Source organism: Azolla caroliniana, unplaced genomic scaffold (genome assembly GCF_043228905.1).
Source record: "Azolla caroliniana isolate FFs.n. ecotype wild unplaced genomic scaffold, voAzoCaro1.0.p SCAF_2, whole genome shotgun sequence".
In the NCBI taxonomy this organism is placed as follows: Eukaryota; Viridiplantae; Streptophyta; class Polypodiopsida; order Salviniales; family Salviniaceae; genus Azolla; species Azolla caroliniana.
The window spans coordinates 24,333,292-24,346,127 of record NW_028230437.1 but is presented as its reverse complement, the minus strand read 5'-3'; positions in this window follow the sequence as shown (position 1 = coordinate 24,346,127).

Sequence of the window (12,836 nt, the reverse complement as noted above, 5' to 3'; positions counted from 1 at the left end):
TATTATGGTTCCATCGAAGAAGAGTTGGGTCTTGTATCTTAGCTTATCGTGATATATTGTAGGCTTGTAAGTACACAATGAGGCGCTCAAATTATCTTACAATGTGTTGCATTTTGGCATTAACACGGCTTCGATGGATCAACGTGTAGATAACTTAAAGCAAAGTCAAGTACTAAATGGTTGGGTAGAAAATTGTTAGCATGTCTCTCCTATTCATGGCAACAAAGGAAGATTACGTGGAGGTCCATGTGGGACTGGGACGAGTGCCACGTTAATATTTCGCTTCCTTATAGACCTTGCCATTTTGAATCCTTAGGTCTCATTAACATTGTAACATATAAAAAAAGAAAGGATATTTATATATATGTACCAAATATAAATGGTTGGTTGAATTATAACATGGGTTTTGGATCCAATACTTTTTATAATATTTAGCTTATTTTTTGTGAATCTTAGCATCTTACTTACAACTCCTTGGTTTATTTGTTCAAAAAAAGTTAATGATAAAAATTGCTAAGAGTTCCCCAAATTCTTCAAAAGTGACCAATATCCAATCCAACCCCCTCCCCCCCTACTCACATGTTTGTGCTAAATGTGTTCAAAAGAAGACTTTTATTCTATGTGTTGATCAATCGCAAATGTTCTATATTCCCGAAGAAGAAGAATGATATTATGTATAATGTCCTAAATATGTAAGACCTCCTTGACTTTTAAGAACACACTAGACACCAATCGAAGAATTTGTATTCAAGCAATTAGAGGAAGGGAACACTTTGCCATACATATTGTGATGCAATTTCCCTTTATAATACATTGACTAGAGTTGCCCCTAAGAATTTGTTTATTTATTATAATGTTTGGGAAGGTCTATAATTTTACATGTCATTATTGTGTAGGCATTGCCAAACATTTTCTTTTTGTTCACCACATTGTCTATGAAATTTGTGAAACTTGAATTTTGAATTCTCAAGCTAATGAAAATATGTACCCTTCAATGATTTGCCATTATACAAATTATATGTGTGTGCAAAGAAATTTGGCTAAATAAATACAAAGAAGTGTAAAAAATGTTAGGATCTCGGTCCCTCCGGATGGGATACGAAGGCCCGGCATCGGAAGACCCGGTGAGAACCGGATGTGGAGTACCTGGCAACGGAAGACCCGGTGAGAACCGGATGACGAGTACCCGGCAAGGAAGACCAGGTGAGAACCGGATGATGCAGACCCGGTGAGAACCGGATGACGAGTACCCGGCAAGGAAGACCAGGTGAGAACCGGATGATGCAGACCCGGTGAGAACCGGATGACGAGTACCCGGCAAGGAAGACCCGGTGAGAATCGGATGTTGCAGGCCCGATGAGAACCTCTCACCGGATGAAGGGACATATATGTAGATATGTTTCTGAGAGCCCATTGGGGCTATATCTGTAAATAGTCCTAATGTCATATTAGTATAAATGTGACCTAGGGCAAACAATGTAATGAATATAGTTGTTGTTGTTATCTTCGTATAAGGTAATTTGCGTAACGACTATATATATATATATATAGAGAGAGAGAGAGAGAGAGACAGAGACAGAGAGACAGAGAGAGAGAGAGCGATACAGAGCATGTCTTTGTTGTAACCGCCGCCAAGCGAAGATTGTGAGCAAGAGGTCGTTGCCTCTATGCTCCCCGTTGTACTCTTTGACATAGTGATAGTTTGGAGTCTATGGACTCCCGTGGTTTTTCCCTCTCAGGGTTTTCCACGTTAACATCCTGTGTATTCTCTTTCTGGTTGTGTACTTACCTCCATTCCCATTTCTTCTGTGTTTGATTGTCATCAAGTGATCTACGCTTCGGTTGTGGCCGAAGATTATTCCGCATATTTCTCGTCAAATTGGTATCAGAGCGAAACGACACAAAAAAATGGACGATTCATTGGGAGGCATGTTCAAGCTCACCGGCTCCAACTACTCAGTGTGGAAGTCGAAGATGAGGGACATGCTCGTGGTTAAAGATCTTTGGTTGCTGGTTCAGTTCGGGGACAAGAGACCGGACAAAATCGATGCCACGATATGGGAGGTGATGCACATGAAGACAACAACGTACATATGGTGCTTCATCGACATGAGTCTATACAACAACTTCAATGAAGAGAGCAAGGCTCATGATCTCTGGGAGAAGATCGACATTATGTTTAAGAACAAAAATGTTGTTAATCAGGTTTCAGTATTTCGGAAGCTAGTAAGACTCTGGTACCAAGATGGCTCCAGCATGGCGGAGCACATGAATGCCTTCCAGGGGCTGATCTACCAGGCAACATCATTGGAAGTACCTCTCGCCGATGAGGTACTAGCCCTACTCCTGCTCGGTTCCCTCCCAGATAGCTGGGAGACGTTGGTTGTCACTTTGGGCAACGCCGGGCCGGAAGGGAAACGGTTATCCCTAGCAAGAGTGAAGTCGAGCTTGCTAGATGAGGAGGCGCGTCGGAAAGACAAGGATACGAGCTCCGACTCCAAAGAGCTCCTTACCGAATCGGAATGCGAAAGACAAAGGAACTATAGTCCCTAGAACTGGGAAAAGTCGGGGACACGGTCAAAGTCAAGGGGGAGGCCTACTTGCTTCTATTGCGACAAGCCGGGACACTTCCAGAAGAACTGTCAGCACTTTCGAAAAGACAAGGAAACCGATGGTACCGATTCGAAGCGGACACCGGACCGGAACGGTAAGGACTGGAGGGGACCAGACCGGAAGGGAACGATGACAATCGCGGCAAGTGAAGAAGAGTTGATGCTCATCACCGAGGAGAGTGAGTTGAACCTTGCCGGCGACGAGACAACGTGGGTTGTCGATTCCGGAGCGTCGTTCCACCTTACCCCGGACCGGAAATGCTTCTCATCCTACACAACTGGTGATCACGGCTGTGTCCGGATGGGGAATGAAGGTACATGCCGAATTGTCGGCATAGGAGACGTGTGGTTGACAACACCAACCAGATGCAAGTTGTTGTCGAAGGATGTCCGACACGTTCCGGAGGTTCGACTGAACCTGATATCAGCCGGTCGGCTAGATGATGAAGGCTACACGGGTAGCATCCGAAACGGAGTCATGAAATTCAGCAAAGGGAGGCTGATAGTGGCTCGGGCCCGGAAGGTCAACACGTTGTACCTTATGAATGCCCGGTTATGCTCGAAAGAAGTGAACGTGGCTTCCGACACTGCCGGTGAGCTGTGGCACAAGAGACTGTGTCACATGAGCGTGAAGGGGATGAAGAGGCTTGCCGATGATAACCTCATTCTGGTGAGGAACATGCGTCTTGAGAGGTGCACTTACTGCCTAGCCGGTAAACAAAACCGGACCTCCTTCCAATCAAGGTCACTGATGAGACGTTATGCACCATTGGAGTTGGTGCATACCAATGTGTGTCAAGTGGACACGAAGTCCCATGCCGGAGCGCAGTACTTCATGACGTTCATAGATGACCACAACAAGAGGCTACGGGCCACATCGTTGAAGACGAAGGATCAGGTGTTATCCGTCTTCAAGGAGCTCCACGCAAGAGTGGAAAGAGAAACCGGATGGAAGCTGAAGGCGGTTCGAGCAAACAACGGAGGGGAATACCGGGGGCAGTTCGAGGAGTACTGCCGCTCGAAGGGAATCTGACTCGAATTTACTGTGCCGAAGATGCCGAAACTAAACAGGCTAGCCGAGAGGATGAACCAGACCATAATGGAGAGGGTCTAGAGTATGCTAGCACATGCTAAACTACCCAAGACGTTTTGGGCTAAGGCACTGTCGACAACGACGTATGTGATAAACATATCACCCTCAGTGCCCTTGGATGGAAACACGCCGCAAAACGTGTGGACTGGTAAGGAAGTGTCCTATAGGCATTTGAAGGTGTTCGGGTGTCTCGCGTGTTGTCCACCGGAATAGTAACCGATGGACAAGAGCGTAGGAATAGGAAATAATATAAGATTGTAACACATGTAACGGTTCACGCAAGAAGCGTGAACGGCTAAAAGACCCTGCGTATATAAAGGGTAGAAAACCTCTGATAGAGGTAGCGTGTAATTTTGGAATGAAAAGAGCGAATCGTAATAGAATTCTATCTTCTCTGATACCTGTGTATAGCTACGGCTAATCTACTGCGTGCCTGTAAATACCTGAGAGTGTAGAAGTAAGCAACGTGAGTGTGTAGCCACTGTTAAGGAGTGAATCAGTTGTAGCCGCCTCCCTTATACGTTGCTAGGTTATGGGGAACATTCGCCTACGTATTACACACAGACGCCACCGTTCGTTGTTTCACAGTCACTTGGAGGTCTAGGTCGAAGGACTGACCGTAGACCGTAGTCCGCGAATACGATGGAGCGAGTGGAGGATGAAGGACCGGCCCCGGATCCCATTTGGCAAGCGTTAGCGGGCTGCGAGATAACATTAACCATGGAGAAGCTGTTGCAGTTAGTCCCACGCTTCCGCCAGACCATGGAAGAACGGGTGACGGGCATACTCGGGGTGAGCGTCCCTACGAATCTTACAGACGTTAGCGACGGACCGCCTGTAGTGGATCACCACAACTCGGCTATTACATTGATATTACACGGACAAGAAATCCTAGGATGTGTAATCGATGGCAGCTCGGGCGTTAATGTGATTAGCACGAAAACATGTGAGCAGTTAGGCATTTCAGAATGGGAGGCTTGCCCATTCTGGCTCCGTATGGCAGATACCCGCTCAGTACGACCATTGGGATTGATACGCAAGATAGGCATTATCGTGGGCAGACATCGCTTTGAAATCTCGGCGGTAGTCCTCGCCCTGGACGCCCCAGGGGCATACCCCGTGCTGTTGGGCAGACCGTGGCTTTGGGCAGCAAACATCAAGCAGAGCTGGCAACACAAGTGTATCAGTTTCCGACACGGACACACTAAGGTTCGCGTACCTACGGAGGCAAGCGCGACACAATCCAAGGGTATAACACCATTATACGCAGAAGATATAAATATGTTGGCCGGGGTGGAGGATGCAGAATTAGAGGCATACCTAGACGAGCACCCTCGGATCATTCCCTTGTTCGAAATCGACGTCATCGCAACCGCGGCAGAATATGCCACGACCACTATTCTCCACGACGAGGCTTACGAACCAAACCCGGAGTCCATATTGGAACTAAGCAGAGCACGGGCAACATTTGAGAGGGAAATGGAAATTTCACGGCGAGTCACCGCCTCCGCCCTGGAAGAAGTAAAAGTGGGTATGGAGTCAGAACCCCGTTTTCTCTCCATCGCAAAGAAATTAAGGCCGGACCAGAGAGACACGATGATCAAACTACTCAAGAAATATAAAGATGTGTTCACCTGGGCTCACGAGGACATGAAGGGGTTAGATCCGAAGTTCTATCAACATAAGATCAATTTAGCAACCGACGCAAAACCCGTCCAGCAGCGCCGCTACCGCATGAACCCGAACTACGCATCCCGCGTAAAAGAAGAAATTGACAAACTCCTAAAAGCGGGATTCATACAGCCGGTTAAACAAGCCACATGGTTAAGTCCGATAGTAGTCGTTTCAAAGAAAAACGGCAAAATGCGTGTATGCACGGATTACCAAAAATTAAACGCCGTAACCATTACGAACGCATTCCCGTTACCATTCACCGATAGCGTACTAGATGTCGTCGCCGGACATGAGATGTACAGTTTTTAGATGGCTTTAGTGGGTATAACTAGGTATGCATGCATCCCGATGACCAAGAGAAGACGACATTTGTCACGGACTAGGGAGTCTATGTGGCAGTCGTCATGATGTTCGGGCTAAAGACGGTGCGACAACATTTCAACGGACAATTACGGAGATCTTTGGGGAATATATTCTGGCGTTCATGCAAGTTTTTTTAGACGACTTTGCGGTATATGGGAAAACAATCGACCATTTTACGCATCTGCAACTGTGCCTGGAACATTGCCGCACCGCACGCTTAAGCTTGAATCCCGCGAAATGTGCCTTCGGCGTGACCAGCGGGACCCTCCTAGGGCATATAGTCAGCAAGGATGGAATAGCGGTCGATCTGAACAAGATCTCCGCGATTACGCAAGCCAAAACTCTGACAAACGCGAAATCTCTCAGCCGATTTTTAGGACAAATACGATGGCATAGTCGGATGATACGATACTTGGCGGACTTTGCCACCCAGTTACATGCTGCTGTGCACCAGACTCCTTTCCAATGGACCGCAACGGAGGACAAGGCCTATGAGGCGCTTAAGATAATGCTCACACAGGACCCCGTCGTACAGCCACCAGTTTGGGCGAAGCCATTCCACGTGTTCGTAGACGCCTCAGACATAGCCATAGGGAGTGCGCTAATGCAGCTCACTGAACCAAATTGGTACCGGCCAGTGTACTACGCTAGCTGCAAATTATCAACAACAGAGCGTAACTATTCCACAACTGAGTGGGAGGCGCTAGGGATGATCTATAACATCAATAAATTTCGGCATTATTTACTAGGGAGGAAATTCACGTTCCACGTGGATCATTCGGCACTGTTGTATTTGGTGGAGAAACAAGCCCTGACGGGGAAATTGGCGCGATGGATGCTGTTGCTTCAAGAATTCGATTTTGTAATTCAGCACCGCCCGGGGACGCAACACGCAGTGGCAGATTTTTTGAGCAGACTCGATAATGGAGAAACAGTACAGAAAGACGACGACGACTTTTCGGACGCCGACATTCTGCGGGTAGCAGCACTAGCAGAAAGAACAGAATCGACCTTTCCGGACCGGTGGCTTATGGAAATGACATACTTTTTGACTACGGGACTGCCTCCACCACAATTACGCATGTACGAGAAGAAACGATTAGCCGTCCGAAGCCGTAACTTCTGCCTGGTAGAAGGAATTTTATATCACAAAGGAAGTGATGGCATTTGGCGACGCGGGGTACGTCAAGACGAGAAAGAAGCAATCTTATGGGAGGCTCACTGCGGTACGACAGACGGCCATTACGCGGGCGATGTTACAGCCTAGAAAATATGGCAAGCAGGCCTATGGTGGCCGACTACACAGAAGGATGCATACGAGTATTGCAGGAAGTGCGATTTGTGTCAACGGATGGGCCAGCCCACGGAGGGCGCAAGGATGCCTCACCAGCCCGTATTACCGTTAGATCCCTTCCAAAAGTGGGGATTGGATTTTGTGGGCCCCTTCACACCGACGGTGGCTCGTACGGGCAATAAATACATATTGGTAGCCACGGATTACTGCACCAAGTGGGTAGAAGCCAAGGCACTACGGGAGAATATGGCGGCCGTTACAACGAGATTCCTTTATGAACACATCTGGTGTCGGTTCGGCTGTCTGATTGAGCTTATCAGTGACTAAGGGAGCCACTTTCTCAATACGGTCGTTCGAGAACTTACGCATCATTACACCGTAGTCCACAAGAAAAGTACGCCATATTACCCACAGGCGAATGGGTTAGTGGAATCCACCAACAAGACATTGCAGACCATCTTAAAGATAATCGTCAACGAAAATAGAACGGACTGGGATACCAACTTACAAAGTGCGTTATGGGCGTACAAAACAAGCATACAGTCAACACCGTTTCAACTAGCGTTTGGGCTGGAGGCTGTGATGCCGGTAGAGTTTCAGATACCTAGTTTACGGATTCAGGTACGGGACCGACTATCGGAAGCCAAGTCGGAGGAGGTACGGCTCCACCAGCTACTCAAACTGGGCGAAAAATGTGTATACAACATGGCTGTGTTGGAGCAAGAACAACGACGACGTAAAGCGTTTGTGGATCGACATCGGAACGCACAGGAAAAGGAATTCGTGGTTGGTCGAGCGGTACTGGTTTTCCAAACCCGCATGGGCCATATGCCAGGGAAGTTATGATTCCGCTGGACAGGCCCATACTAGATAATAGGAGCGGAACAAGGTACGTTCCAACTAGGCACATTGGCCGGGGAAGTTTTACGATAAAAAGTGAATGGGTTCCGCCTTAAACCTTAAATGGGCCCTACGCCACCTAACCCATTCACCGCCGGATAGGACAAAGCCGGAGAACCCGCGACGTAAGTGGACGGCCCCACTTGTATCATAATGTACAAATAGGTTGTATGTAACCGTTACGAAAAGAAAAAAGAAAAAAGAAAAAGAGAAGATAGCAACGCTATTCAAGCAAAAGGACTGAATGCATACACAGACTCCTAGATCAAGAACACCCAGCACCACGATGGCTCACCGCCCAATGAACCCTAGGCCACAAAAAGTAGAAAATAGAAGATCTTCTGCACAGAACAGTAACCCACCTTCTAACTCTCAGCGCTCTCATCGCTCCCCTCCCTCACCTTCTCCTCCATCCTCTCACAAAGCTCCTGCCCACCGCAACCACCGGTCTCCTCCCCACGAGCCTACTCTGGCGATGCCGATCTTTATCTCTACCGCCTTGCGCCGATGGCTCGTGGAGAAACACCTGGATGGGTACATCCGGGTCGCAGAGGCACCTCCACACCCGGATGCGATGGACATCGCCAGAAAACTTAATATCGACACGGTCACCAACTCTTCCATCCGGAAAAAAATGGACTTGTCATCACTAGGTGAGAGGCATTTCAAAATCCCTCCTGCAGAGGCGCTGCAGAGATATTTCGGCCCATATTCCTCCTTTGCCAAGGCCAATAGAACAAAGCAGATCCTGGATCTCTTCTTCCGTGAAGTCGCCAAGTTCCTATTAGAGGTTGGATGCGTACACGTCAACGCATATGGGATGCCCAATCAGAAGGCGGGTATAATTATTGATACCTTTGAAGGGCGTGCGGTCGATTGGGGGGTCATCACGGGACCAACGTTAAGGGAAGGCCTGCATGCGTACCGGGGAGGCAAGAAGCTCAGGCCGATCATACAACAGTACCTGATGGTGTTGTTCCCACCCCGAGGCTTGTCGGCATCGCAACCCAGCAGACCCACGCCTCCGCCCCGATCCGTGAAACACAGGTTAGTGGAGTTAGCTGCCATAGAGTGGGAAGAGGAACCCCTACCCGCGCAGCCAGACACAAGGACAACGCAGGAAGAACAGGCGGCACGCTCCGCGGAAGCAATCCCAGAGCCAGACGCCGAAACATGGCAGGATAGCCCCAGCCCGAAACGGCGAAGGTTGGACAGGAAAGATGGGCGGGGATTAGTCAAGGACGTCCCCATGGCAGTAGAGACAATGACTGAAGGCGATAGCTCTGTAGCTACGGAGCCCAACACCACCTTCGAAATCATCCGGGAGCCACGACCGATCATTACGGCCCATTCACAACGAGGGAAAGCCGTATTGATGGCGGAAAGCGAGGTTTTGGCATATCCAGATATCCCAGACACGGCCCATGAGTTCAACGCCCTCTTACAGTACGGCACCTCTTTTGAGCTCATGGAATTCCTGGCAACGCAACAGATAAAGGCCTCACAACGAATGGCCGAGGAGCACGCGGAGCGCCAGATGATCGAGCGCGCCCTAACACAAACGACGGAGAGCGACGATGAGGACCGACTAGCCAAAGTCGGCAGATAGAGGAACGCCGGTATACACCGATTGGGGATGGAGCTACCCCCATTAAACACGGCCCTAGTGGAAGTCCATAGGGAACTGGCAAAGGTCAACACAGGCGCCAAGGAGATGGCCATTAAAAATAAGAATGTATGGAAGAAGGTGAAACTAACCCAAGCCGAGCTGCAAAAAGCCAACGAACGTTGTCGCGTTGTTATGCGCGTGTGTGTAGAAGGGCGGGACCACGGGGGTCTCGGTCGAGGGAAGAAGAGAAGCCGACAAGACGATTCTGGACGCGTTCCGGAAGCAACCTAACGAGAGAGAGAGAGAGAGAAAGGAGGGAAAGCGTGCACGCGACACCGACTCTTATACACAGGAAGCAAGGCAGCGCTTCCGACACCAACAAATATCACAATATGAACAAACAAACACGAGTGTGTACATTACAAAGGGAAAGAATACATTCCCGGCTTCGAGCCGGGCCAAGGTAAGGTAGGTTACAACAACAGTCTGTTGCCAAGCCGCGGATCGGGGAGCTCTCGGGCTCGTTGTGCTGAGCGGGGTCTTGCACAGGAGACCAAGTAGAAACAACCCTAAACAGACATGAACTCTCAACCCACACGACGAAGAAGAAGAAGAAGAAGAATAAGAAGAAGAAGAAGAAACTAACCCTAAATCTAATGGTATAACCTCTAACACAAAATGGGCAACCCTCTCACAAGAGGCGCTCCCTTCCTTCTATAGAACAAGGAGGGAGATGCGCTACAATGTGGGATAAATCTCGACTTACATGGGATTCTCTGTCCCAATCTTGACTCCTACTATTCACACTAAATGTACAAGGGTGATCGCACATGCCGCACCCTATCAATGTAGCCAATATTTCCTGGTTTCCGCCTCTGGCCGAAATTCTTCACGACATCCGCCCCCACCAAACCGCACGTCCACCGGTACGTGCCAAATCCGGTGAAGGGTGAGAGATTTCGGCCGGTGAGAAACCGGTCTTCCGTAATCCGCATCCCGACTTGCTGCCGGTTTGAATCGTCGGCCTTGGTTCTTCCTTCGCACTTACCTCCCCTTAGGCTTGTTTGACCCGTCGATGGGTCTTTCACTGTAATCTCCGTAGTACGTGTACTTCCGTTGGCCCTTGTTCGGCCGTATGCACGCCCCACTCTCCGCCGTATGCCCGATGTCCTCCGCTTGAGGAACGCCCGTAGTGGCCCGCTTGGCCTCCGTCGACCATTCGTGTTGTCCTGATAGTTGTCCCATGTTGTTTCGCGTTGCCTTTGTCCTCTCGCCGCCACCTTCCTTCTCCATGGTCTTACGTTGCCACGTCGGCTCGAACCGCCATAGTCTCCGGAACGGTGTGGAGGATCCTTCTCTAGCCTTCTACGCGCTACCTCCGAACCGCGCAACCCATCTTACTGACTCCCGATCCGCTATCTCGTGTCGCTGGGTCCCGTTCTCCTGTCGCCACCGATCTCTCCTATAGGACTCACGCTGGCACTTGGGCCGACAACCGTATCAGTGTGAGGATCTCCATAGGACCGGTCTACGTTCTCCTCTTGCCGAAATTCGGGTGTCTTCTATCGGAGTCCTTCGCGACTCTCCTCGTGTCTTCTGCGTGGCCGGGTCCCGTTTTCCCGCCGCCACCAACCTTCTCTCTCGGTCTCATGTTGCCATGTTGGCTGAACTGTCGGAGTCTCTGGTTCGGTGTGGGGATCCCATAGGACTGGACTTCCTTATGCCCACTGACCTTGCCGGAAGATTTGAGATGGTCCGTAGCCGCCTCGCCGATCTCATACCTCCTTTCCGTTCGTCACTTCCTGTCGTCCGATCACGTTCTCCTGCCGCCACCATCCATCTCCCTAGGTCTCACGCCGGCTCTCGCTAGCCTGCCGCCGGAGTCTCCGGATCGGTGTGAGTGTCTTCGTGGGACTTCCTCTTTCGCCGTTTTCCACCCTTGTCCCCTCGCCGCCATCGTCAGTATCTTGGTCTTACGTCGACCGCGTTGCCGACTGCCAAAGTCTCTAGATCCGGTGTGAAGGATCCTCCTAGGGCCTCCGATTTGTCTTCCCGACCCCCGCGTCGGCCTCCTCTGCTGGTCGCGTTCTCTTGCCGACACCGATCTCTCCTATAGGACTCACACCGGCACTCAGGCCGACAACTGGATTAGTGTGAGGATCTCCGTAGACCGCCCATCCGCAGTTTTCCACCCTTGTTCCCTTGCCGCCACTGTCAGTATCTTGGTCTTACGTCGACCGTGTTACCGACTGCCGAAGTCTCTAGATCCGGTGTGAAGGATCCTCCTTGGGCCTTTGTATCTCAGACCCTTATCCCGGGTCGTCTTCGTCCGCATGTCGAGAGGGTGGCTTGCTCCACACCCTCTCCCGTGGTACCGCCGTACCGTGTTCCTGACCTCTCTCTCTTTTCTTCCGGATCGGTTATCTGGAATTTTGTTCCGCTCCATTCTCGTCCGGGTCCGCCCGTCATTCTCTGGATTGCCGGGTCCCGTTCTCCCGTCGCCACCGATCTCTCCTATAGGACTCACGCCGGCACTCGGGCCGACAGCCGGATCGGTGTGAGGATATCCGTAGGACCGGTCTTCGTTCTCCTCTTCATCCTCTATACTTCTCCCGAACTCGTCGTCGCTCTCCTAGTTGTGCTCTCGCCACCATCTCCCATCTCTCTAGGTCTCACGCCGGCGCTCGTTGCCGGCTGCCTGAGTCTCCGGATAAGACGTGGTGTTTCCGTCTCGTAATGATTTGCGGACGCTCGTTCGGGGTACCACTCCCCAAGCACGTTCGGTGAGAAGCATCTGGACTTCGATCGATCAAGTGCCACATGCACTTGATTCTCCAATGTCCAGAGTTTCGGGCAGCGGTGTCCGAAACCTGCCAGTCTCTCTCCGCATCCTCGATCGCTAGCTTCCCGATTTGCGGCCTTCGCCTGGCCGGCTTTCTCCCCATGTAAAAGAGGGTGGCTTGGTCCGCACCCTCCCCCGTATCGGCACATTCACGCCAATTCTGGCCCCGATCGAACAATCCATGACCAGATCACGTTGCACCCGTATCGGAGTGTCGCACGGTTCGGTCCCCAGTCGGGCCGTTTCTTGGTCTCTTCTTCGACCTTTTTGCGGGCCATCTCCCATCCATCTTCGCTGGCATCGTGCCAGGACTCCTCGGTATCGTCATCCATCTCCTTGGTCTCACATGGGCATAAGGGCCCGAATGTCGAGTTCTCCGGAATCGGGTCTGAGGGCTTTCGTCCGCTCCTTCCCTGTATCGTCTTGCCGGTGATTCTCGGTCTCTCACC